Genomic DNA, 26317 nt, shown 5'->3' with positions numbered 1-26317 from the left:
TCCTCGAAATACCAACTTTAGCTCCAAAATCTGCCGTTCCTCGCCTTTAGTGCTTTATTGTGAACTTAGCTGTAGAAGACATCACTTTCTCCATCACGTTACTGTCCACAATACAGCTGTCTGAGTCGACAGTAGTCCATCCACTAACGCTCCACACGAAATGTATAAGGATCCTCTCACTTCTCGCAGACCGCCGCGCGGGATTATGCGAGCGGTCTAAGGTGCTGCAGTCATAGACTGTGCGGCTGGTCCCGGCGGAGGTTCGAGTCCTCCCTCGGGCTTGGATGTGTGTGTTTGTCATTAGGATAATTTAGGTGAAGTAGCGTGTAAGCTCAGGGACTAATGACCTTAGCAGTTAAGTCCTCTAAGATTTCACACACATTTGAACAATTTTGAACATCTTCACAGACCAGGCTTTTTCTTGTTTCTCCAGGAACTGACGCTCCTTTGACCACTCATCCATCTAGCTATGCCGATGCCAAACAAGTTTCACTAGTGTACCATGAAGCAAGCTCCAGCACTGGCCCACAAATTGTCAGCCACTACTGATAACTGGCTCTGGCACTGACTCAAGTTGAAATCGATGCTTCCTCCCCATACAACAGAAGAATCGTATAAGGAATGAGAACCAAGCCACAAATATACAGTAATGATTATTGGTTATAAACTGATAGCAGGCTCTGGCACTGACTCAAGTTGAAGTCGATGCTTTCTCTCCATAGAGCAGAAGATTCGTATAAGCAGTGAGAACCAAACCACAAATATACAGTAATGATTATTCGTCATAAACTGATTTGTGCTGAGAGACGTATGCACTGCATTTCCTGGCAGCATATAGAACTTTAAATAACACTGTGACAAGGGTGACATACTACACAATCTTGAAGGGCCCCATAAAATAGGGCAGGAGCTGACCTGTCAGCCTGGCTTCCACAATTCTTAGCTCACCGAAGTTTTGGCGATATACTCAATCTCCAACCTTATATGCATTCACTAGAAGCTCCTCTTCTCCACCCTGGTGATGTACAAAAATCCTCGAATCTGGTGCTCTAACTCCTCTAAATCACTAAAGGTGCAAGCTGGTCAAATGAATTAACCCATACACACAGCAGCACGAATCCTGTTAACACATCTGCCTAGCTGTCCTTTTAATTATTGTTCATATCAGTAATTTGACTCAGTTAACTTCTTCATAACTTCACTCTTTTACACAACTGTTGACGGAGTTCCATCAACTAATCCCCTTCCACTGCCCTTAACATGCAGATACACTAACAGTGACATCTCTACGTCCAGCTGTTTAAATGCCTTCTTTCCTTTAGTCAGCCATACCTTACTACACACACCAAAAAAAGTTTTGTTCACCAAGGTTACCAGAATTCCCGAAGGTAGACGTTGACTATGGATATTGTATCACAGACACAGTCCCTTTGACGGTTCAGAGATGTCACTAAACGCGCCCAAAGATGTAAACAACCACTCATGAGCTGCGCCTATTAGATGGAGGGGGTCCGACAGCCGATAGGTTCCAGTCATTCCACCAGGAAGGAGGTACATGGCTTGTGTTGTCTGTAGTTCAACACTGTCTAGACGGTGAGTACCGCGGTTCGATCGCGTCCGCATTGTTACTTTGTGCCAGGAAGGGCTCTTAACAAGAGAAGTGTCAAGGCGTCTCGGAGTGAACCAATGCGATGTTGTTCAGGTATAGAGGAGATCCAGAGCCACAGGAACTGTCGATGACATTCCTTGCTCAGGCCGCCCAAGGGCTACTACTGCAGTGGATGTCCGCTAACTACGGATTATGACTCGGAGGAGCCCTGACAGCAACGCCACCATGTCGAATACTGCTTTTCGTGCCGCCCCAGGACGTCGTGTTACGACTCAAGCTGTGCGCAATAGGCTGCATGATGCTCAACTTCACACCCGACGTCCATGGCGTGGTCCATCTTTGCAACCACGACACAATGCAGCGCGATACGGATAGGCCCAACAACATGCAGAATGGACCGCTCACGACTGGCATCACGTTCTCTTCACCGATGAATATCGCATATGCCTTCAACCAGACAATAGTCAGAGACCTGTTTGGAGGCAACCCGGTCGGGATGAACGCCTTGCACATACTGTCAAGCGAAAGCAGCAAGGTGGAGATTCCCTGGTGTTTTGGGGTGGCATTACGTGCGGCCGACGTACGCCGGTGGTGGTCATGGAAAGTGTCGTAATTGCTGTAAGATAAGCGAATGCCATCCTCCAACCGATAGTGCAACCGTATTGGCAGCACACTGGCGAGGCATTCATCTGCATGGACGAAAGTTCGTACCTTTATCGTGCGCATCTTGTGAATGACTTCCTTCAGGATAACGACATCGCTCTACTAGAGCGTCCAGCATGTTCTCCAGACAGGAACCATATCGAACATGCCTGGGATCGATTGGAAAGGGCCGTTCATGGACGACGTGGCCCACCAACCACTCTGAGGTATCTACGCCGAATCGGCGTTGAGGAGTGGGACAATTTCGACCAAGAGTACCTTGATGAACTTGTGTATACTATGCCATGACGAATACAGGCATGCATCCTCTTGCAAGAGGACGTACTATTGGGTATTAGAGTTACCGGTGTACAGCAGTGTGGACCACAACCTGTGAAGGTCTCACTGTGTGGTGGTACAACATGCGTTTGTGGTTATCAGGAGCAATAAAAAGTGCGGAAATGGTGTTTATGTTGATCTCTATTCCTATTTTCTGCACAGGTTCCGGAACTCTCGGAACCGAAGTGATGCAGAACTTTTTTGATGTGTGTATAGTTTCACCAGATCAGGTATGTCATCAATATTAAATATAACTGCAATGCGGTTTGGGCTAATAGCAAACTGTGTCTTCCATTCTATCACTTCCCCTGCTGATAACGGTCTTTTTCTACTTTGTGTCAGATCATCGTTCAGCATCTTGTTTAAGTCGTTATGACTTCATTGCACTAACACAGTGAAACTAAATTCCCAACCATAACTTCTGTCCAGGCCTACCTCTCCTCTAACTCTCTTAACACTGAACTATTCTCATCATTCACAGTTCCTATGAAATTACTCATCCTATTCTCAAAATGTCCGGCCTTTACTTGTAATCTATGTACCTTACTCTTCGAAGAACTGCACAAGTAATTCAGATTTCGATCAAACTTAAGCTTAGAGGGCTACTTACAACCTTGTGCTGCACTTCAATCAACTGCAGTGGCATCTCATAATCTGCTGTATCTTCTGCCCGAACGTTGTCATGGTGTGCCAGAATCTGTCTGAACACTGACACATAAGATGTGAACTCTTTCTCCATCAGCCAAGCAGTAACTGGCACGTCCCAGACTCTCACGACTGAAACAGCACACAGTAAAGGAAGGCACAGTCCTTAATTTATAACTTAGCGCTATCTCATTATGCCCCTACCTGCACATTGCTCAACCATGCTCTGCAACCAGAATGATGTGTGGAATTTAAGTAGAGTTGGGTTCAGACAGACGAATGTGCATACATGGACTCAGTTATAATAAAAAATTATTTAATATATGAGATGTCCAAACCGGCCCTGAAGGCATAACAGTACTGACCCACTGCCGTGTCATCCTCAGCGTACCATCATCACGAATGTGGATGTGGAGGGCTATGTGGTTAGCACAGTACACTCGCAGCCATTGCTAGGTTCCAGCTGCTACTTCTCAATCAAGTAACTATTTAATTGACTCGCAAGGACTGAGAGCACCCCACTTGCCAACAAGGCTCAGAAGTCCCGGAAAGTCACCCATCCAAGTGCTAGCGAACCCTGAAAGTGCGTAACGTCTGTGATCTGAAGGGAACCTTAGTTATCATTGCAGCAAGGCTATTGCCCATATCAATTATTGTTTTTAGCCCTATAAAATAAATAACCTTTGCCTACAATGAGGAAGCAAATACAACATTCCGTTTTCAATTGTCATGACATTAGCAAGTCCTTACACTAGAATATACTCAACTGTGTAGCCTAAGTAACACAGCCAATAACTACTCCTTGCTCTACAAATTCAACACGTTAGGTGAGTTGCAAAATTTTAACAACGGTACCCAACTACCCATGCTTAAGTCCTAATGACCAGCAATTCAATTACACATATAATAAATAAGGCACACAACACAAATTAACAAATTTCCAGTACGCGTAAGTGAACCACTGAACCGATAACAACAGAATCGTAGCACAATTCAAAATCACACTTTACAGAACAAAACCACAGTCATGCACACTATGCGCACTTATTTTACAGCCTTGCTTACCGAAGTGTAATTCACTATCGGAAACCACGTGTGCAATTCACAGACAAGCCATTGCCGAGTGCCCACAAATTTTCATACCAGAATGACTTACGTTTGACAGCACTTACGCAAGTTCACACAGTTCCATATAACATTGACTTGAACCCATGGTCAACCAAACACCTACTCTCATTATACTCCTTGTAATCCGCTGAAGCCAGTTCTCGCCTTTTCTGCAGTGTTCTGGGCCTAACCAAATAAGACAGCACCCGCCCCCTCTTGATACTGTCCATACGACACTTGTCTGCGCTGACCAGTATCTGTCTGGTATCGCTCCGCATCAACTACGTGAAGCCCATTGTACTTTTCTCCTCACAGATAATCCTTATTGTTGTCTCTCCAGGTCTTACACTCCCGTGGCGACTCCTTGGACAAGCCACGCTGACCTATAGTGGCCTCCGTGACTGGCTCATTTTAAAGTTGCCGATTTCCTTCCCTATGGCAGACTGTGCGACGCCATTTATTGGTTCTCCTTGCTGCAGCATGGTGGCGCACACTGCGGTCACAAGTCCCATAGCAGCCGCACGCTGCTGACACCGATGCAACACACCCAGGAACGAAATCGCTGGCGCGAAAGAAAACGGCTCTGTTACGTTGGCTGTTCATAGTACAGCCCTTTCCTTTGAACCACGAGGAATAATCACCACCATAAGGCCTCTAACCCACTGGGAGATGAGTTCTTCTGCCGTCAACATACGTTTATCTGACTTGTACACTCAGTCACAGGACCACATGACCATAATGTTTAGACATCATGGTGAAATAGTTTAACTGTTTTCTAAAAGTATCAAAAGGATCAATAAAAGAGAAGTAGTTAACGATCTTGTTGCTACTCGTGATAATCAGATGCTCTAAAATTGCGATGACAATCATACTTACGATCGCATCTGGAGCACCAAAGCCTTCCTGCTATCGCTAAGGTAATCTGCCCCATTCTACAACGATGTGTCATTATTAAACAGTGTCTCTCTCAGTTGCCATCAATTAGGTCTTTTTGTCGTTTCTTGTGATAACTTACGTACACGAGGTTTCTGACTGACCACATTGTTTGCCTGTAATGTTTTAAGAATCCTGTACCCAGGCATCTGTTTCAGTATCTAGGATTGAAAAGTAATGCCTCCACCTTCGTTAATTGTGTTTGGATGGGAATATTTTAATAAATCAAACGCTGTAATAATCCTTAGAATGTGGTTTTCAATTGCCAATATTCACTTTTCCACATAATCACCAGCCAATTAGATACAATTCTGCCAACGACGAACAAGTTTTCTGAAGCCGCCATAGATCTCGACACTGTTTCCGCAACCAGTCTCACAGTTCTCTCAATGTCTTCATCGGAAGCATAATGATGTCCCCTCAGATCATGTTTCATTATCAGGAACAGATGGAAGTCAGACGGTGCTAAACCTAGACTGTAAACAGGATACCACAACATGGTGAGATTCAGTCTCTGAAGTTCTGCTGTGGTGGCACATAAAGTGTGTGATCTGGCATTGTCATGCTGCAGGAAACATTTCCCATTTCCTTTCCAACCCTTTTTAGATGTCGTTTCAGAGTTTTGAGGGCTGTGATGTAACGCTCTGTATACATCGTTGTTCCACTATCAAGTAAATCAACATTTTACTTATACAATCCGGTGGTTGCTGTCACGTGATGTCCAACTCTTTGCTTGTCACTCAGGTCAGATGTTCCCACCTCAACAACTTGAAACTTACCCACCCAATGACGCACAGTGCTCAAATCAACACAATCACCATAAACTGCTTTCATTCTCTGATAAATCTCCTTTGGGGTGACACCTTCTGCTGTCAAGAATTCAATGACTGCACGTTGCTTAAATCGCATTGACCGATCATCTGCGCAGGGTTCCATACTTTACACTGTAACAACACAACCGTTCAATGTCAAGGCTTCCCGCCAACTGGAGCAGTAGAGAAGAGGCTACGGAACAAGCAAGTACCTGCCGCATATCAATGCTGCCAATTGTTGAAGAATTACGAAGGTGTAGGCATTACTTTTCAGTCAACCCTCGTATACAACCTGTCAGTTGTGCAAGCTTCAAAACGCAACTTTTCATGAAACCGCAACTAATGTTCCTGGATATGGACTCCTAGTCCCGTTTCAATTAAGATATTATTGGACCTATGACTGTTCTCCTAAATGAACGGTAAGGAAACTACATTTTCGAAAGGACAAAGATTTCATAGATATTAATCCCTCTAATCATATAATATGATAATCTTTGTTCTACGGAGTTACAATTTCTTTCTCTATTAAAGAAGCGACGTTAACCTGTTTCTTTTCCCCCTTTTGGCAGCAGCAAGCAACGGATGTAAACGTAATCGTTGTAGTCATTTTATTTATGTTGAAAAGCGATTTGTTTGGTGATGCAATGATCGAGTACCATAAGCCCTCTACCATTAGTTATTTTATCTTTTGAAAGTCGAATCTGCATCTGTATGTTAAGTTCTATATTTACTGCAAACTAATTTCCTTTGTATAAATACTATGTAAACCGTTATTCACAATCAAGCACACCATTATCGAAGACTGAACATTTTTTCGCGAATTTATTTTTAATGTATTAGGTTGTAAGGTCAATAAGGCTGACTTTGTTTGAAAGTGAACTAATCAGCATTTATAATAGCTTTAACTCAATATGGCAGTAGTTACATGTTCCCCTTTTTTACCATCATTGAACTGGTTTCGCTTTATTTAAGATTTTATAATTCAAGCTGACATAAAATATTAGCAGTTTACGTCTGAGAGCCACTTCATCTTCCGTATTAATCTAATCGTGGGTCTGTATCACATGACACGTATTTACTTGAGCCTGTATTCAACTCTTAGTGAAGCAGTGTTATGCTATTGCCTTCTGCAGTTAACCGTAGACATTGATTTTGAATATGTGTTCGAATCTCAGCTGTAGTAGAAGATGAATTCGATGGTTTAGACATGGTCAGTACAAGGAGTAGGGTAGTTGGCGTCCGTATCCAAGGCACACAACCTGGAATGATGTTTGTCCTTTCCACAACATTACATTCTACAACTGTTGATGTGTCATGACCAGCAAGAACAACATTTTCCCTCATTCCATTTTCACTTGGAATAAGAAAGGTCAAGTCTTAAAAATTGGGCAAAGTACCTTTCAAGAGGCATTGGAATTGGCTTACAGACGGCATATGTAGATGGATGTAGATGTGGATACAGTTCTCCCAAAATGCTAGTGCCAAAGGGAAACGTGAAAAGTACAGAATGATACATCCGCGGCCCGGCCGGAGTGGCAGAGCGGTTCCAGGCGCTACAGTCTGGAACCGCGCGACCGCTACGGTCGCAGGTTCGAATCCTGCCTCGGGTATGGATGTGTGTGATGTCCTTAGGTTAGTTAGGTTTAAGTAGTTCTAAGTTATAGGGGACTGGTGACCTGTGAAGTTAAGTCCCATAGTGCTCAGAGCCATTTGTACCATTTTTTGAACATCCTCGCGTCCCCTTCGAAAACCATATGTCTGATTTTTCTATTGTCTGGCTCATGCTATTAGATCTAAAAATAATTGTTTTTGTACGACATATGATGCAGTTAAATTTTCTACTGAGATAATATTTCGCTGGAGGCCATGATTTTCGCGATGTTCAAGAAAATTACCATTGAAGGTCACGTTTGTACAATTTTCTTGAATAATTAAATAACTGCAGCCTTTAGCAAAAACGTATTCCCGTACAAAATTTATTTACATTAAATATCCTGCAAAAATATCTTGTTCATTTTTTTCCTTGATAGCTAACAGTTTTCACGTTGAGCAAGAGAATATAGAAATCACGTACTTGGTATTTGGTGGCGTTGCAGGTTGCATGAAAACTGAATTAGTGTGTTCAATAACGAGGCTCCACAAGATTCACAGAACCTTCTGTCACTCCATCTGAATTATGGTGTCAAAGCCACGGCGTAAAGTAGGAACGAGAGACAGGACAGCGACCCCTGGATCCTGCACGTCATGTAGTAGATCGACCTACGTGGGCAGCAAGCGGGGCAGCGTGGGAAGCGAAATGTGCGCATCCGGCCAGCGAGCGGTCTGGAGCTCATCCATTTCGATACCGATCGATCATTATTTATTTATGTGATGACAGCGCCGAGCAGTGCAGCGGCACAGATGTCGGCCAGCAATCGGGTTTACGACTTTCTGCCGAGTGAGCAGTCCTCGCCTCCCGCCTCTTTGGCTGCCACTCAACTCCGCATCCTCTACTGCAAATGAAACTTCCTATGGAATTAAATGTGTGTACCGGAATGTAGCTCGAATCCTGGTGCTTACTTTTTGTGGGTAACGTTCCTGTTCACTGATCTCTCTTCTCACAATTCAGTGTGCGTCACAGATCTACCATCTGCTTCTAGGTGTCACTTCTAATTCCCATTACGAGCAATGTTGGAATATTTCTGCAGACAGGAGAGCAGTGATTTTACTCTGAGTGGCAATCTCGTATACAGCCTTTTGCTCTGAAGATTTCACGTTAGTGTCTAGTTCGGTACACAGTGAAGTATCCAGTTTACAAACCAGCTTTTTCTTTGTGACGAACCCATTCTCTGTAGTATTATTACCCACTGTGGTACTGGTACAGCAATGTATTTAGAAAAGTCTGGGTTACCAGAACATTACCTGAGATTAATGTTCTGTGCCAAAGACGCCATCAAATCCTCAGTTATGACATGATAGGAGATTTATAACTGCATAAAGATCGCGAGACACACAAATCGCCGCGCAGAGTGGCCGCGGGGTCTTAGGCGCCATGTCACAGATTGCGCGGCCCCTCTTGCCGGAGGTTTGGGTCGTCCATCGGGATTGGGTGTGTGTGTTGTTATTAGTGTAAGTTAGTTTAATGTAGTTTGAGTACTGTGTAAGTCTAGGGACCGATGACCTCAGCAATTTGATCCCTTAGGATTTCACACACATTTGAACATTCTGAACTCAAAAATCAATCGTATACTGCTATGTCAAGACAAAGTTACCAATGAAAAGGAGGGTACTATATAATGGTTCTTTTATGTTGTAATGATTTTGCCTATTCTTCCAAACTCAGAATGCCCCATTGAAACTGGTGATGAACTCGCATGATTCCACCTACGCTTTAACCATCAGACCAGCATGCATTCACTTTGTCCGCCACCTTAGCTGAGTGGTGAGCACGTCTGATTGCCATGCAGAGGGCCCGGTTTTGGTTCCCGGCCGTGTCGGAGATTTCCTCCATTCGGGGATTTGGTGCTGTCCTCATCGTCATTTCCCGATTATCGACAGGCAAGTCACCCAGTGTGGCGTCGACTGAATAGGCGTCCCAGATGGGGACACGCGGCCATAAATGTCATATAATCACTTTATTTCATTATTAAAATGTCATTAGCAGTGGCCACATTGCTGTCCATTGCTAATATCTAAAAATGTATGCATATGTGAACTAAAAAAACACAGGAAATGTGTCTTAAATCGTTCTGGAAAGATGCCTTAAGATCTCGTCAGATACCCACATCACAGACACAAAATAAGAGATAAGAAGTCTTGGCAGATTCCAGCACTTTACTAGCACCTCATAACATGACGGATAATATTTTCACTTTCTAGCGACTACGGAGATTTTCTCTGCCCGGGAACTGGGTGTTTGTGTTGTCCTCATCATTTCGTCACAATCAATCGTGAATGTGGCTAGATTGAACTGTGTAAAAAGTGGACTGTGTCAAAACTTGGACTTTATACGGGCTCTGAAAACCGCGCAGTTGAGCGCCCCACAAACCAGACATCATCGTCATCATCATCATCCTCATTACCTAGCAACTATTCACCGTGATTACTGAACATTTTACCATACAGTAAATTATTTTTACGTCGGTGAAAACTTTTAACTACTATCCAAAATTAAAACATCGTTTCAAGACAGGTAAATACGCTTCTAAATACACTAAGACAAAAATAAAATTCCCCCCTCACCCCACGAAGGAAGTATGCGAATGGGACAGAAATCGGTAGATATCGTGTACATGTACAGACGAACAGATGCTTACAATCTCAAAATAATTTGGTGATCTATTCGAGAGAAAGCGATTACAGTTTCAGAATAAACTTGTGATCAATTCAAGAGAACCAGCTTCGCGAGATGAACTTATCAATAACACTTTGGTCCATCTACGGCCCTTATGCAAGCAGTTATTCGGCTTGACATGTATTGATAGAGTTACTGGATGTTCTGAGCGATATGGTCACAAATTCTGTCCAGTTGGCGTGTTAGAGCGTAAAAATCCCAAGCTGGTCGGAAGGTCCTGCCCATAACGCTCCATACGTTCCCAACTGGGTAAAATGCGACGACCTCTTTGCCCAAAGCAGGCTTTGGCAAGCCCTATGAAAAATATTAGAAACTCTCGCCTGATGCGGACGTGCAGTACCTTGCACAAATGTGAGCACAGGATGCGTTGCCACGAAGGGCAGCCGAGCGGGGGGCAGTACGGCGTCGGCGTGCCGTTGTGCCGTAGGGGTGCCATGGATGACAATCAAACGGGACCTACTTTATAATAAGTCATTAGTCTCCTGACTCGTTTTACGCGACCCGACACGAATTTCTCTCCTGCTACAACGTTTCGATCTGCAAGTAGCACTTGCAATTTTTGTCCTTAATTATTTCCTCCAGATACATCCTTATTGGTCATTGGGGCTCACTGCTAAGCGGAACTCATCACTGAATAAACAATTCAACACCATTCAACGAGAATTCAGGTCGAAGAAGTGTCTGGAGACGCCTCGGACAGCGATAAGATACCAACCCAACCGACGCTCTCCATACGGCCCGACAACCATGAACGATGTTATGGGATGCCATTTTTTTTGTAGGAGGACCCTTTAGTTTTCATCTGCTACTCCGTTACGACACACTGGTACGTGGATGGTATTCTACGCCCAGTTTGTTACCCTTGATGGCAAGCTATGCTGGGCAAAATAACACCAGCCAGCTCACTGCGAGAGGTTCTATTGCTTGGGAGTTTGACCATCTAACACCCCAGCTGGTTCGAATTTGGCACGATACCCTCAGGAGGACTTCCAATCAGTGACTAGCCCAATAATTGCTTGCATAAGAGCTGAAGGTGGACCAGGGTGATACTGACTTGCTCTATTTGTGAGCTTCATTCTCTTGAATAAATCATTCAGTGATTCTGAAATTGTAATCACCTGTGAAATTTAAAATTTCCTCGGCGAATTAAATTCGGGATTGCAGCCGGTCGTCGTAAACTTCACGATATTTCTAGTAGACACCTGCCCATCACCTTCAGGTGAGCCATTGAAGACTGATGACGTTCTCAACTGTGTCCTATATAGTGCGCTGAGAGTTTTGCTGCGCATGCTTCAGAGTCACGTTGACAGAGGGATCTGGGACCGATGACCTCGTAGTTTGGTCCCTTCCCCCCCTCTTTTAAACCAACCAACAGAGGGACCACACCAACCGGTGTCAGCGACCTCGCTGGTGGGTGGACATGCGAAGATCAATTGTCTTCGGCTTGCCGCTCGCCGCAGCCATTGGAGTATTCTTGTGTCTTCGTCTGGAGCAAATCTCGGATATGACTGAATTCCACACTTTAACCCGCTGGTAGCCGGTGTCACGGTCAATTCGGATTTTACGCGATGCATATTTCAACAGATTATTTCCTAATTGTTTCCCAAAAAGATGTTGCTGTGGCAAAAATTGATGGTTGTCATACTCCATTGAATGTCCGTTGGAGATACAATGTTCCCCAGTTGCAGATTTCGGTTGCAGAAAGCGAGTGAAACGTTTATGGTCTGTGCCGCGTTCTTCTACTGTGCGTGTTGTTTGTTCTATATAGGCCATACTACACTGGTAAAGATATTTTCTAAATTCCCGCCTTGCCCAGCAACAAATTGTCCTTCACTGACCTCAGCAAGTCCGAAATTTTAGTGGGCTGAAAATCACTTTCATCTGAAAATTACTAAAGAATCTTCCTGTTTTGAAGGAAATATTTCCAACGAAGGGAAGAAAACCTAGGGACTTTGCTGGCGCCTTCTCCCCTTTATCCGCTTCCCGGTTTTTTGTTTTTACTGAGAATGCCTCCGTAATTATCGAGGTAGAGTGTCTATTGTCTCTGAACACTGTCGTTAAAGGTGCAGGCTCTTTAGGCAAACTATCTGTATCCGCCACCCTATGTGCTCTGTGTACATGGCAAATGGGTTTTAAGCACACACATGGTCTGGGATCGGTAATGGCAACTTGGAGTGTGTAAGTACAATCAGTAGGAGCGAGCTTACGATAAACAGAATGCCGCTGAGAGCCGTCACTCTTCTGTCTAACCAAAACATCTAGGAATGGGAGACAACAACCTTCGTCTAACTCCTTAGTAAATTTAATGTTCTCATGAATGGAGTTAAGTTGATGTAAAAATTCCATTAACTTATCCTCTACGTGGTGCACATACTATGAACGTATCATCCATGTACCCCCAAAAACAGTTTGTTTAGCAACCGCACATGCCGTCAGTCTATTGAAAATATTCTTTGTTGAACATAAAGTAGGTTGAGGAAAGAGCGTGCCGAAACAAAGCAGTGATGCCCGCCTGAAACTGTTTACCAATTAGTGCCAATGAATCATCAAGAGGTACCTACGTAAAAAGAGATACTGCATTAAAACTCACTAGCAGAACTGAACTACGTAGGTGGAGAGACCCCCTCTGTTGATAAAATCGGCTGAGTTCCGTATATGATGTAGGCTTTTTCCAGCTAATGGTCTCAGCGAGAAAGCAAGATGTTTGGCTAAATCACATGTGGGGGGTGTCAATATTACCCAGTACAGGACGTAATGGAAGATCATCTTTGTGCATCTTAGGAAGATCATACAGTCTTAGTGGTACGCTGCCATGTGCTCTTAACCCCTTGATAATCTCTGTACGAAACGAGGAAGAATTCCGAATGTATACGTCTTTCGCCACACACGTGCATTAGGGTCGTGATCAACCTTCGTGTTCATACTATAGGCTATTCATCTTCTCCAAATACAAATACGAGGTAGCAAAACAGTTGACTTACGTTTATCAGCCTTCAGCATCATTAGTTCCGGATCGTCTCGGAGATTTGGTAGTGCAATCCTTTCTTCAGGGGTTGTATCAGTGTATTGAGGAGGTTCTTTCAAAAGAGCACGGCAAGACTTCCTTTTTATTTCTTCAGCAGCATCCATAGTAAGGCGTCGTGCAGCGTCGTACAGCGCAGGGCGAAGCGGGGAACGTTTTCAGTCTTCGGTAGCTCACCTGAAGGTAAATGGCATGTGTCCAGTCAAAATATGGTGGAGTGAAGCTTACTACGATCGGCCGAAATTCCGAAATCTCCTCAAACTTGTAATTATTTGTTTGTATATCTATGTAAGGCTTTCTTTCCTTGTGACATCGTTAATAAATCAAAGGCCTTGTAAGTTTTTTGAATTGAGGCTCAACGTCATTAGTTCGTTGCTTTTCGGCAATGGTTTCGGATACATTGTAAATATAAACCAAAATAGGCTCCGCCTCCTCCTATACTTCGATTGCTGTTATGTGATATTAGAGTTTTGTTCTCTCACGTTCTCTAATTTCTATTTACATGCTGACTCGACTATATTTATAATTTATAGTTTCACTAACTGCTTTAGTATAGTCGAAAGCGGGTAGATCGCAAACCTAGTAACGAGATAATGTGCTCTAATGCACAGTCGTAACAAATTGATTTTCGTGGCCATTTCCTGAGACATGAGACCACAATCCGTAACTGTATATGTATTATAGAGAACTATAGCTTCTCAGTGCTAAAACCGTAAAGGACTGCAGTTGTGACTTCTCTACAAAATATGTATCACCTTACAAAAACAGTAATAGTTTTGAAACAGGTCAGTCAAATCGTTGCACAAATCTTTTATGTGGAATGTGTCTAGTAGGGTCACGGTGCTGAACTCGTAATGCACCTTGCTCTGCTCCACTTATAACCAGAATCTGGGAAAGTGATCAGACAATTTGAAAATTTATTTCACCAGTATAAGTCTTTTCCATTACACATTTATCCCATAAATGATTATCTATGTGCGTGTGCGTGAATTTCAATTGCTTCCACATGCAGCGGAGTTGATCTTAGTAGAGCGTAAGCCTTACCAATTCAGCATGGAGGAAAGGTATAACACTGGCTGCTGTGGCCGAGCGGTTCTAGACCCTTCAGTCCGGAACCACACAGCTGCTACGGTCGCAGGTTCGAAACCTGCCTTTGGCATGGATGTGTGTGATGTCCTTAGGTTAAGTTAGGCTTAAGTAGTTCTAAGTTCTAGGGGACTGACGACTTTAGCTGTTAGGTCCCATAGTGCTTAGAGCCATTTGAACCATTTGAAGGTATACCACCAAACGGGAAAATAGCGAGTAGTATCAACGTTAAATAAACGCTGGGTCCTGAAGTAAGTGTGGTGTGGTATTTCACACGTAATTAATTCTCTCCACTGTACCTGTTTGAAAGAGAAACTGTTTCAACCACGCACCTTACTACTCATTTCGGCGCCTACCTCGTAAATGGACAAACATGCTCTTCTGAGCAATATTTTTCACTTGAGAACCAAGTATTTCAGAGTGATAATGTAATTGTAGAAGTAATTAATTCGTTTTATTTTAGCTTTGTAACGTTTCTTTTTTAATCATTTATTTCATTTCGCGTATTGAGCGTAACTTGATTGTGTGACTTTTGTTCTTTATCAACTGCCACCGTGGTAAAATTATGTCCGAAATATTAGACACTGTGAACACCCTTTCTGCTAAATAGATTACGCCTTGCGTTCTGAATCCTGCGGCGAAGACGGAGTAAACTTTATGATTACTTTGGCTGATGGTACATCGTGTCTCATGCCAATGACTTTGTCCGTTATCTGCTTGTAAGGTGAAGCCATACGTGTCTGCTTTACATCCAACAGGTAAGAAAGCTCAATAATCTGTAGTGGTCTTACAGTCTATAAAGGTAAGCACAGGTTAGCTAAGTGAATAAATTGATAGTAATAATTTACAGTTAAGGGCAATCATCATAAATGGTAAAATTGGGAAATATTTGCAAATTAATGTAGGGTGGTAGCATGAGTTGACAGTTGCACGAGTCTGATAATTTATTCGTAAATAACTCGCTGTTATACAAAAAGGAGGCCGTGCAATCTATCCTGAAACGATGTTATAGAATAATAAATATTAAACAGGTGTTGATACTGTGTAAAATGTAGCGTGAAAGGTTGTTGAATCCCCAATAATTTAAAAGTTCGTTACTAGTTCGAAAGTTACTAGACCAGCTCGTAGATGAGTTCTACTAACTCTCCACTGCCGTAAAAGAGAAATTTTGCAAAGCTTTTGTATTACATGAAGTATGTAACCGACTCCAGTGTCTTCTGCAAATTGATATAAAAATAAAACTTTGCTACCACCTTCTCCTATGATCCCTACGGAAACCCCCTTCGTACTTCTCTCTTGTACCCAAGAGGAAACCTGCTTCCCATCCCTCTCCAGTTTCCTGTCCCTCCCACTAATGCCCTCAACAAAGAACGACTTCTTTACAGCGCCATAAAATGCACTAAACGGACCACCATTGTGGTACTCGGCACACAGATTTAATATGCAAGGAAGTTTACTATTTGAAATGTTTGTAGAAATATTATTAGTTTTGCTGTAATTTCTAACTTCTATGTTTTTAGCGATAAAACTGTGCTTGACATTTTATTCGATGCATCACAATGCTGTGATTACTTATATACGCCTCAATTTAGTCTACCATTTTTCTTGTTTCTTCGTTATAGATCATAAAAAGTTTTTTAAGAACGTCCATGTTTTGTGAGTCTTAAATTCTTGCTAGTGTCAAGATTCGCTCACTTTAGAGGAGGTGAGATGGTGGCAGGCCGACTGCAGCTGTGAGGGTAAAACGCCCTGTAAGTGCCTGTGTTAATCCTTCCTTTGCCGCTGACTGCCCAGCCTTGGCAGCAGAGCTCCGGGCCGTCAGCCTGTGTTCGAAGCTCCATATGCAGTCCAAAATTTAAGTATAACTTTGAAATATTCTCATGAGCCTTCGATTTACCGAGCATGAACATCAGGTTGTAATGTGTGTGTGATCTCATAGCCTTTAAATAAAGTCGTTATGCTTTCCTAGAGCATAAAGTTATGTATCCAATGGGTATCAGGATGCACTGCGAATTTTCTTCCATTAAACCTCTATCGATATTCGACAAAATTTTAGCGACCACGCATCTCTGATACGAGGCACAGTGTTCAGTCTTTACTGGCGTATGTGGGAGCAGATTGCAGATTCTAAGGTTAAACATTGCCTGCTCCTTGCCTTAATACTTGGTGGTTTACACAGACACGAACACGAGACCGATCCTTTCACAACGGAATTCAAGCCTCTTCCGAAACCCAAGAAATATCTCCAAAGTGACTCTGTTTATGTTTTCTGTGCTTTGTATTGTCGATGTGTTTTGAAGTGTCTGTCGGTGACAGTGAGAACTGTAGTGAATGAATTAACATTCACGATCACAGAATCTTTCTGCTATTGTAAAATTATTTTTGTACCATGCATGCCCATTGAACGTTCTCCCAACCGCCTCCTGTCCCTTACATACTAGTTTATACTAGAGTTATCCGTTGTGTGATGTCGTTATTGTCGTATTCAGTGTGCCATATTCATGTATATCAATCATCAGGAGAACCAAGTATGATAAACTGTGAATGTGATGTACACGGATGTGCATTAAAACTCACCACTATATGTGCGAATTTCTATTAGAACCATCTTGTTATGAGGCAGAACAACCTCTGCATGTCAACTATGAAAAGTACACCTCCCCTACTCTTTTGAATATAGTTCACGCCAATAGTTCTTGTCTCCTGCATTCTGCCGATGTCTTTGTTCGGTTCAACTTCATATCAGAGTTATTTCATATGTGTGGCTCCAGTCAATTCACGTTTTCAAGCGGTAAATATATGAGGACGTCAAACATAATCTGTTGTACTCTCCTTGTGTAAAAGACATCCTATTTTATACTCACTGAAAGAAATGCGTTATATGCTTTTATAAATAAAGGTGTTGTTGTTGTTGTTGTTGTAGCTTTCAGCATGACGACGGATTTGCTGCAGCTTACTCACTAGTTTACTCTGTGCAAGTTACTTCGACTTAATACTGCTTCCTACATCCATTTGAACATACTGTATTTACCACCTGCTCTCCCACTACTTATTTTACCCCCCACGAATCCCTCTAGCACCATATTGATGGTTTCTTCATGCCTCAAGATGTCTTACCAATCGATCCATTCCCTGGCGCCAGTTAGATTCAGAAACTTTTCACTAGTTACTCCATTAATCTATCTACTCTTCAGCATTCCTTAGTAGCCACTCTTTTTTGATATTTCTATTATCATCTTGTCTGAAATGATTATCGTCCATGGTTCACTAACAAATAAATCCCCATTAAAATACATGTTGTTGTTGCGGTCTTCAGTCCTGAGACTGGTTTGATGCAGCTCTCCATGTTACTCTATCCATTGCAAGCTTCTTCATCTCCCAGTACTTACTTCAGCCTACATCCTTCTGAATCTGCTTAGTGTATTCATCTCGTGGTCCCCCTCTACGATTTTTACCCTCCACGCTGCCCTCCAATACTAAATTGGTGATCCCTCGATGTCTCAGAACATGTCCTACCAACCAGTCCCTTCTTCTAGTCAAGTTGTGCCACAAGCTCCTCTTCTCCCCAATCCTATTCAATACCTCCATCTAATCTTCAGCATTATTCTGTAGCTCCACATTTCGAAAGCTTCTATTCTCTTCTTGTCTAAGCTATTTATCGTCCACGTTTCACTTCCATACATGGCTACACTCCATACAAATACTATCAGAAACGACTTCCTGACATTTAAATCTATACTCGATGTTAACAAATTTTTCTTCTTCAGAATCGCTTTCCTTGCCATTGCCAGTCTACATTTTATATCCTCTCTCCTCCGACCATCATCAGTTATTTTGCTCCCGAAATAGCAAAACTCCTTTACTACTTTAAGTGTTTCATATCCTAATCTAATTCCCTCAGCATCATCCGACTTAATTCGACTACATTCCATTATCCTCGTTTTGCTTTTGTTGATGTTCATCTTATATCCTCCTTTCAAGACACTGTCAATTCCATTCAACTGCTCTTCCAAGTCCTTTGCTGTCTCTGACAGAATTACAATGTCATCGGTGAACCTCAAAGTTTTTGTTTCTTCTCCATGGATTTTAATATCTACTCCGAACTTTTCTTTTGTTTCCTTTATTGCTTGCTCAATATACAGATTGAATAACACCGGGGATAGGCTACAACCCTGTCTTACTCCCTTTCCAACCACTGTAACCCTTTCATACCCCTCGACTCTTACAACGGCCCTCTAGTTTCTGTACAAATTGTAAATAGCCTTTCGCTCTCTGTATTTTACCGCTGCCACCATCAGAATTTGAAAGAGAGTATTCCAATCTATATTGTCAAAAGCTTTCTCTATGTCTACAAATGCTAGAAACGTAGGTTTGCCTTTCCTTAGTCTAACTTCTAAGATAACTCGTAGGGTCAGTATTGCTTCACGTGTTCCAACATTTCTACGGAATCCAAACTGATCTTCCCCGAGGGCGGCTTCGATCAGTTTTTCCATTCGTCTGTAAAGAATTCGCGTTAGTATTTTGCAGCTGTGACTTATTAAAGTGACAGTTCGGTAATTTTCACGTCTGTCAACACCTGCTTTCTTTGGGATTGGGATTATTATATTCTTCTTGAAGTCTGAGGGTATTTCCCCTGTCTCATACATCTTGCTCACCAGATGGTAGAGTTCTGTCAGAACTGGCTCTCCCAATGTTGTCAGTAGTTCTAACGCAATATTGTGTAATCCGGGGGCCTAGTTTCGACTCAGGTCTTTCAGTGCTCTGTCAAACTCTACACGCAATATCATATCTCCCATTTCATCTTCATCTACATCCTCTTCCATTTCCATAATATTGTCCTCAAGTACACCGCCATTGTATAGGCCCTCTATATACCTCTTCCATCTTTCTGCTTTCCCTTCTTTGCTTAGTACTGGGTTTCCATCAAAGCTTTTGATATTCATGCAAGTGGTTCTCCTTTCTCCAAGGTTTTCTTTAATTTTGCTGTAGGCAGTATCTATCTTACCCCCTAGTGAGATAAGCCTCTACATCCTTACATTTGTCCTCTAGCCATCCCTGCTTAGCCATATTGCACTTCCTGTCGATCTAATTTTTGAGACGTTTGTATTCCTTTTTGCCTGCTTCATTTACTGCATTTTTATATTTTCTCCTTTCATCAATTAAATTCAATATTTCTTCCGTTACCCAAGGGTTTCTACTAGCCCCCCCCCCCCCCCCCCCCCCCCGTCTTTTTACTTGTTTGATCCTCTGCTGCCTTCACTATTTCGTCCCTCAAAGCTACCCATTCTTCTTCTACTGTATTTCTTTCCCCCATTACTGTCAATTGTTCCCATATGCTCTCCCTGAAACTCTGTACAATCTCTAGTTCTTTCAGTTTATCCAGGTCCCATCTCCTTAAACTCCCACCTTTTTGCAGTTTCTTCAGTTTTAATCTACAGTTCATACCAACAGATTGTGGTCAGAGTCCACATCTGCACCTGGAAATGTCTTACAATGTAAAACCTGGTTCCTAAATCTCTGTCTTACCATTATATAATCTATCTCATACCTTTTAGTATCTCCAGGGTTCTTCCATGTATACAAACTTCTTTCATGATTCTTAAACCAAGTATTAGCTATGATTAAGTTATGCTCTGCGCAAAATTCTACCAGACGGCTTCCTCTTTCATTTCTTTCCCCCCAATCCATATTCACCTACTATGTTTCCTTCTCTCGCTTTTCCTACTGACGAATTCGAGTCACCCATGACTATTAAATTTTCGTCTCCCTTCACTACCTGAATAATTTGTTTGATCTCATCATATATTTCATCAATTTCTTCGTCATCTGCGGAGCTAGTTGACATATAAACTTGTACTACTGTAGTAGGCGTGGGCTTCGTGTCTATCTTGGCCACAATAATGCGTTCACTATGCTGTTTGTAGTAGCTTACCCGTACACCTATTTTTTATTCATTATTAAACCTACTGCTGCAGGACCCGTATTAGATCTTGTATTTATAACCTTGTATTCACCTGACCAGAAGTCTTGTTCCTCCTGCCACCGAACTTCACTAATTCCCACTATATCTAACTTTAACCTATCCATTTCCCTTTTTAAATTTTCTAACCTACCTGCCCGATTAAGGGATCTGGTATTCCACGCTCCGATCCGTAGAACGCCAGTTTTCTTTCTCCTGATAACAACGTCCTCTTGAGTAGTCCCCGCCCGGAGATCCGAATGGGGGATCTCCTTGAGAAAATACTAACTCCATGGTTGTTAATGATATTTGGTGAATGACCCAACCACCCACAAATACTTTTTAAATGTTTTATTTTAGTGCCATAACCAGTTTAGGGCTACCATACTCTTCTCCATATAGCTAACTTTTTCGTTTCACAGATGTTTTGGTCAACACCATGTCGCGCACACTGCAGAACAATATTTAAGTATTTAGTGCTACTATATCAATTGTTTCATTAATAAAAATACGCTAAAGTGCTTGCATTTATATATATATATATATATATATATATATATATATATATATATATATATATGTGTGTGTGTGTGTGTGTGTGTGTGTGTGATGCAAAGCGTTGTTCAAAAATGGTTCAAATGGCTCTGAGCAGTATACGACTTAACTTCTGAGGTCATCAGTCGCCTAGAACTTAGAACCAATTAAACCTAACTAACCTAAGGACATCACACTTATCCATTTCCGAGGCAGGATTCTAACCTGCGTCTGTAGCGATCGCTCGGGTCCAGACTGTAGCGCCTAGAACCGCACGGCCACTCCGGCTGGCCAAAGCGTTGTGTTCACTACATAAAAATGCAAGAACTCTATTGCATTTTTATTAATAAAACAATTTAAAAGTGGCACTAAGTAATCAAATACTCTTGTGCAATGTGGGGCAGATGACTTATTGTTGATCAAAACATCTGTGTAACGAAAAGTATTAGCCATCTGAAGATGAGCATGGTAATCCCTAACAGGTTATGGCACTAAAATAAAATATTTAAAAAGTATCTGTGGTTGATTGCGCCGTTCACCAATAAAAAAGTCTGTTTTTCAGAAATGATTTATTAGATATAGCCTGTCTACATTTTACATTCTCTCTACATAGTCCCCCCATCAGATATTTCCACACCAATATTTAGCACCACTTTGCCACACTCATTTCCAATATTTCTGACCTCGTTCCCCAGTATAATTCATTCAGCATCGCCTGATTTAATTTGGTTACACTTCACTATATCTGTTTGACTTTTGTTGATATTCGTCTTACTACTTTTTTTCAAACACATTGCATTCTGTTCAGCTGCTCTTCCAAGATCTTTGCAGCCTCTGACAGCATTACTATGTTACTGGCAAGCCTGAAAGTCCTTGCGTATTTCTCCCTGGACTTACTTTCCCTGTCCAAATTCGTCCTTAGTTTCTTTTCCTGCTTGCAGAATGGACAGATTAAGTAACATCGGACATACGCTAGAACTCTGTGTCACTTTCCGCCCATTGCTTCCCTTTCATGTCCTCCGAATTTATAATTGCTCTATTGTTCCTTTACATGTTGTACATTATTTTTACCCATTGAACCGTGTATTTGTCTCTTGTTACCTACATATTTTCAAAGACTACTGTTCAGTCAATTCTCCAAACCTGTCTTCAAATCTACAAATGTTATAAACGTAGGTTTGCCTTTCTTAAACTGGTCTTCAAAGAAAATTAGCAAGATCAGAGTGGTATCATCCAGCGACCACGATGCCACTCCAAATTCGGCAACGTGTATCGATAACATTAGTGAGGACTCGCTGTATTTCTCAAAGGCAGCCGGCCGGTGTGGCCGTGCTGTTCTAGGCGCTTCAGTCTGGAACCGCTTGACCGCTAGGTCGCGGGTTCGAATCCTGCCTTGGGCATGGATGTGTGTGACGTCCTTAGGTTAGTTAGGTTTAAGTAGTTCTAAGTTCTAGGGGAGTGTGACCACAGTTGTTAAGTCCCATAATGCTCAGAGCCATTTGAACCAGAAGACCACGTCCCTGCCTGTGTATAGTAGCACCCTGACACTGGTCAATATAGTGTCGAGCATGAGAGAGCTCAGCCCAAATGATCTATGTTACAGCAGTCCACATCATCATATGAACATACATACACCAATGCTAGTTCCATAGATCATGAATACGACATTTCATAATGATGGGGAACTTGCCACTTTACCATAAGTTTTCTTTACACAAAATAATTATTTCTTTTACAGTTACTACTTCATATCTAAAACTTCATCTATGGAGTAGAAGGAGTTCTCATTCAGAAATTCCTTTACTTTTCTTTTAAACTTTGGTTGGCTATATGTCTGACTTTTAATGCTATTTGGCAAATGACGAAAGATTCTTGTGGTAGCATAATTCACCCCTTTGTGTGCCAAAGTGTGATTTAATTCAGAATAGTGCAGATCATCATTTTTACTAGTGTTGTAGCTTTGCACTTTGTTGATATTTTTGAACTGGGATGGGTTATTAATGACAAATTTCTTAAGTGAATATACACTCCAGGAAATTGAAATAAGAACACCGTGAATTCGTTGTCCCAGGAAGGGGAAACTTTATTGACACATTCCTGGGGTCAGATACATCACATGATCACACTGACAGAACCACAGGCACATAGACACAGGCAACAGAGCATGCACAATGTCGGCACTAGCACAGTGTATATCCACCTTTCGCAGCAATGCAGGCTGCTATTCTCCCATGGAGACGATCGTAGAGATGCTGGATGTAGTCCTGTGGAACGGCTTGCCACGCCATTTCCACCTGGCGCCTCAGTTGGACCAGCGTTCGTGCTGGACGTGCAGAATGCGTGAGACGACGTTTCATCCAGTCCCAAACATGCTCAATGGGGGACATATCCGGAGATCTTGCTGGCCAGGGTAGTTGACTTACACCTTCTAGAGCACGTTGGGTGGCACGGGATACATGCGGACGTGCATTGTCCTGTTGGAACAGCAAGTTCCCTTGCCGGTCTAGGAATGGTAGAACGATGGGTTCGATGACGGTTTGGATGTACCGTGCACTATTCAGTGTCCCCTCGACGATCACCAGTGGTGTACGGCCAGTGTAGGAGATCGCTCCCCACACCATGATGCCGGGTGTTGGCCCTGTGTGCCTCGGTCGTATGCAGTCCTGATTGTGGCGTTCACCGGCACGGCGCCAAACACGCATACGACCATCATTGGCACCAAGGCAGAAGCGACTCTCATCGCTGAAGACGACACGTCTCCATTCGTCCCTCCATTCACGTCTGTCGTGACACCACTGGAGGCGGGCTGCACGATGTTGGGGCGTGAGCGGAAGACAGCCTAACGGTGTGCGGGACCATAGCCCAGCTTAATGGAGACGGTTGCGAATGGTCCTCGCCGATACCCCAGGAGCAACAGTGTCCCTAATTTGCTGGGAAGTGGCGGTGCGGTCCCCTACGGCACTGCGTAGGATCCTACGGTCTTGGCGTGCATCCGTGCGTCGCTGCGGTCCGGTCCCAGGTCGATGGGCATGTGCACCTTCCGCCGACCACTGGCGACAACATCGATGTACTGTGGAGACCTCACGCCCCACGTGTTGAGCAATTCGGCGGTACGTCCACCCGGCCTCCCACATGCCCACTATACGCCCTCGCTCAAAGTCCGTCAACTGCACATACGGTTCACGTCCACGCTGTCGCGGCATGCTACCAGTGTTAAAGACTGCGATGGAGCTCCGTATGCCACGGCAAACTGGCTGACACTGACGGCGGCGGTGCACAAATGCTGCGCAGCTAGCGCCATTCGACGGCCAACACCGCGGTTCCTGGTGTGTCCGCTGTGCCGTGCGTGTGATCATTGCTTGTACAGCCCTCTCGCAGTGTCCGGAGCAAGTATGGTGGGTCTGACACACCGGTGTCAATGTGTCCTTTTTTCCATTTCCAGGAGTGTATGTGTTGCGAAGGTACAGTGAATATCCCGACTTCCTTAAATAAATGTCTGCAAGGTGATCTTGTGTGGGCTCCAGCTATTATTCTGATTCCTCGCTTTTGTGCAACGAATACTTTCTCTCTTAATGACGTATTGCTCCAAAATATGGTGCCATATGAAAGCAGTGATGAAAATAGCCATAGTAGGGTAACTTACTGAAATGTTTATCACCAAAATTTGCAATAACCCTAATAGCATAAGTAGCAGAACATCGATGTGTTTCTTCCAATTCAATATGTCAAAAATGCACACACCCAGATATATTTTGAATATTATACCTTAGCAACAGATTTCTGTTTATAGTCTATTTTTGTTAATGGTGTTAGCCGGCCGCAGTGGTCGTGCGGTTCTAGGCGCTCCAGTTCGGAGCCGCGCTGCAGCTACGGTCGCAGGTTCGAATCCTGCCTCGGGCATGGATTTGTGTGATGTCCTTAGGTTAGTTAGGTTTAATTAGTTCTAAGTTCTAGGGGACTGATGACCACAGCAGTTGAGTCCCATAGTGCTCAGAGCCATTTGAACCATTTGTTAATGGTGTTAGGCAATTTACTGTACAGAATTGTATAAACTGTGTTTTTTCAGAATTTAGTGAGAGTCCATTTGCAGAGAACCACTTAATAATTTTCTGAAAGACATTATTCACAATTTACTCAGCTGATTCTTGCTTGTGGGGTGTGATTACTATACATGTACCATCAACAAAAAGAGCTAACATTGCATCTTCATGATAACAGAGTGGCAAGTCGTTAACAAATATTAAGAACAATAAGGGGCACAAAACTGAATCCTGTGGGTCACCATTCTTGATACCTCCGTAGTTAGAGGACTCTGCTGATTTTTCGCTTACTATCTGTACCGTTAATTCAACCTTCTCCATTCTTCCAGTTAAATATGAACTAAACAATTTGTGTACTGTCCGACTCATACCACAATACTTAAGCTTCTCTAGAAGAATTATATGATACACACAATCAGAAGTCTTTGAGAGATCACAAAATATCCCAATGGGTGATGTTCGGCTATTGAATGCATTTAATATTTGAACAGTGAAAGCATATATAGCATTTTCTGTTGAAAAGCCGTTTTGAAAACCAAATTGACATTTTTTAGTACTGCATTTTTCCAAATATGTGATGCTGCTCTTGCATGCACTACTTTTTCAAGAAGTTTGGATAAAACTGTCAGAAATGAGATTGGGAGGTAGGTGTTAGCATCAGACCTATCCCCTTTTTCATGCAATGGTTTAACGAAAGTGTATCTCAGTCTATGTGGTAAAATGTCCTGTTTCAGTGAGCTACCACATATGTGGCTGAGAATTCTACTTATTTGTTAGGAGCAAGCTTTTAGTACTCTGCAGGAAAAGCTGTCAATACCATGTGAGGTTTTACTTTTGAGTGAATTTATTATTTTACTAATTTCAGTAGAAGAGGTGGGATAAATTCCAGTTTTATCATACTGCATTCGTACTGACTCTTCCATATACAGCCTTGCGTTTTCCAATGAATAGTTGGATCCGGTTTTCTCTACAACACTTAAAAACGTTTGATAAATTGTTTTCTGCTTCTGACTTCTTGTTAACAAACTTTTCATTGAGTTTGACAGATATACAGCCCACTTTTGCTCTCAGTTACCCTGTTTCTCTTTCAATAATATTCCAGATTGTTCTAATTCTATTATCAGATGTGCAGATCTCAGACATAAGGCCCATTCTTTTGGCTTTTTAATTAATTTTCTTAATACAGTGCAGCAGTTTTTATAGTGTTTCACAGTTTCGTGATCATTACTCCTCCTAGCTATAAAATAGATTTTCAT

The sequence above is a fragment of the Schistocerca piceifrons genome, chromosome 6 (genome assembly GCF_021461385.2).
Source record: "Schistocerca piceifrons isolate TAMUIC-IGC-003096 chromosome 6, iqSchPice1.1, whole genome shotgun sequence".
Taxonomy (NCBI): Eukaryota; Metazoa; Arthropoda; class Insecta; order Orthoptera; family Acrididae; genus Schistocerca; species Schistocerca piceifrons.
Note: the sequence above shows the minus strand (reverse complement) of the source record.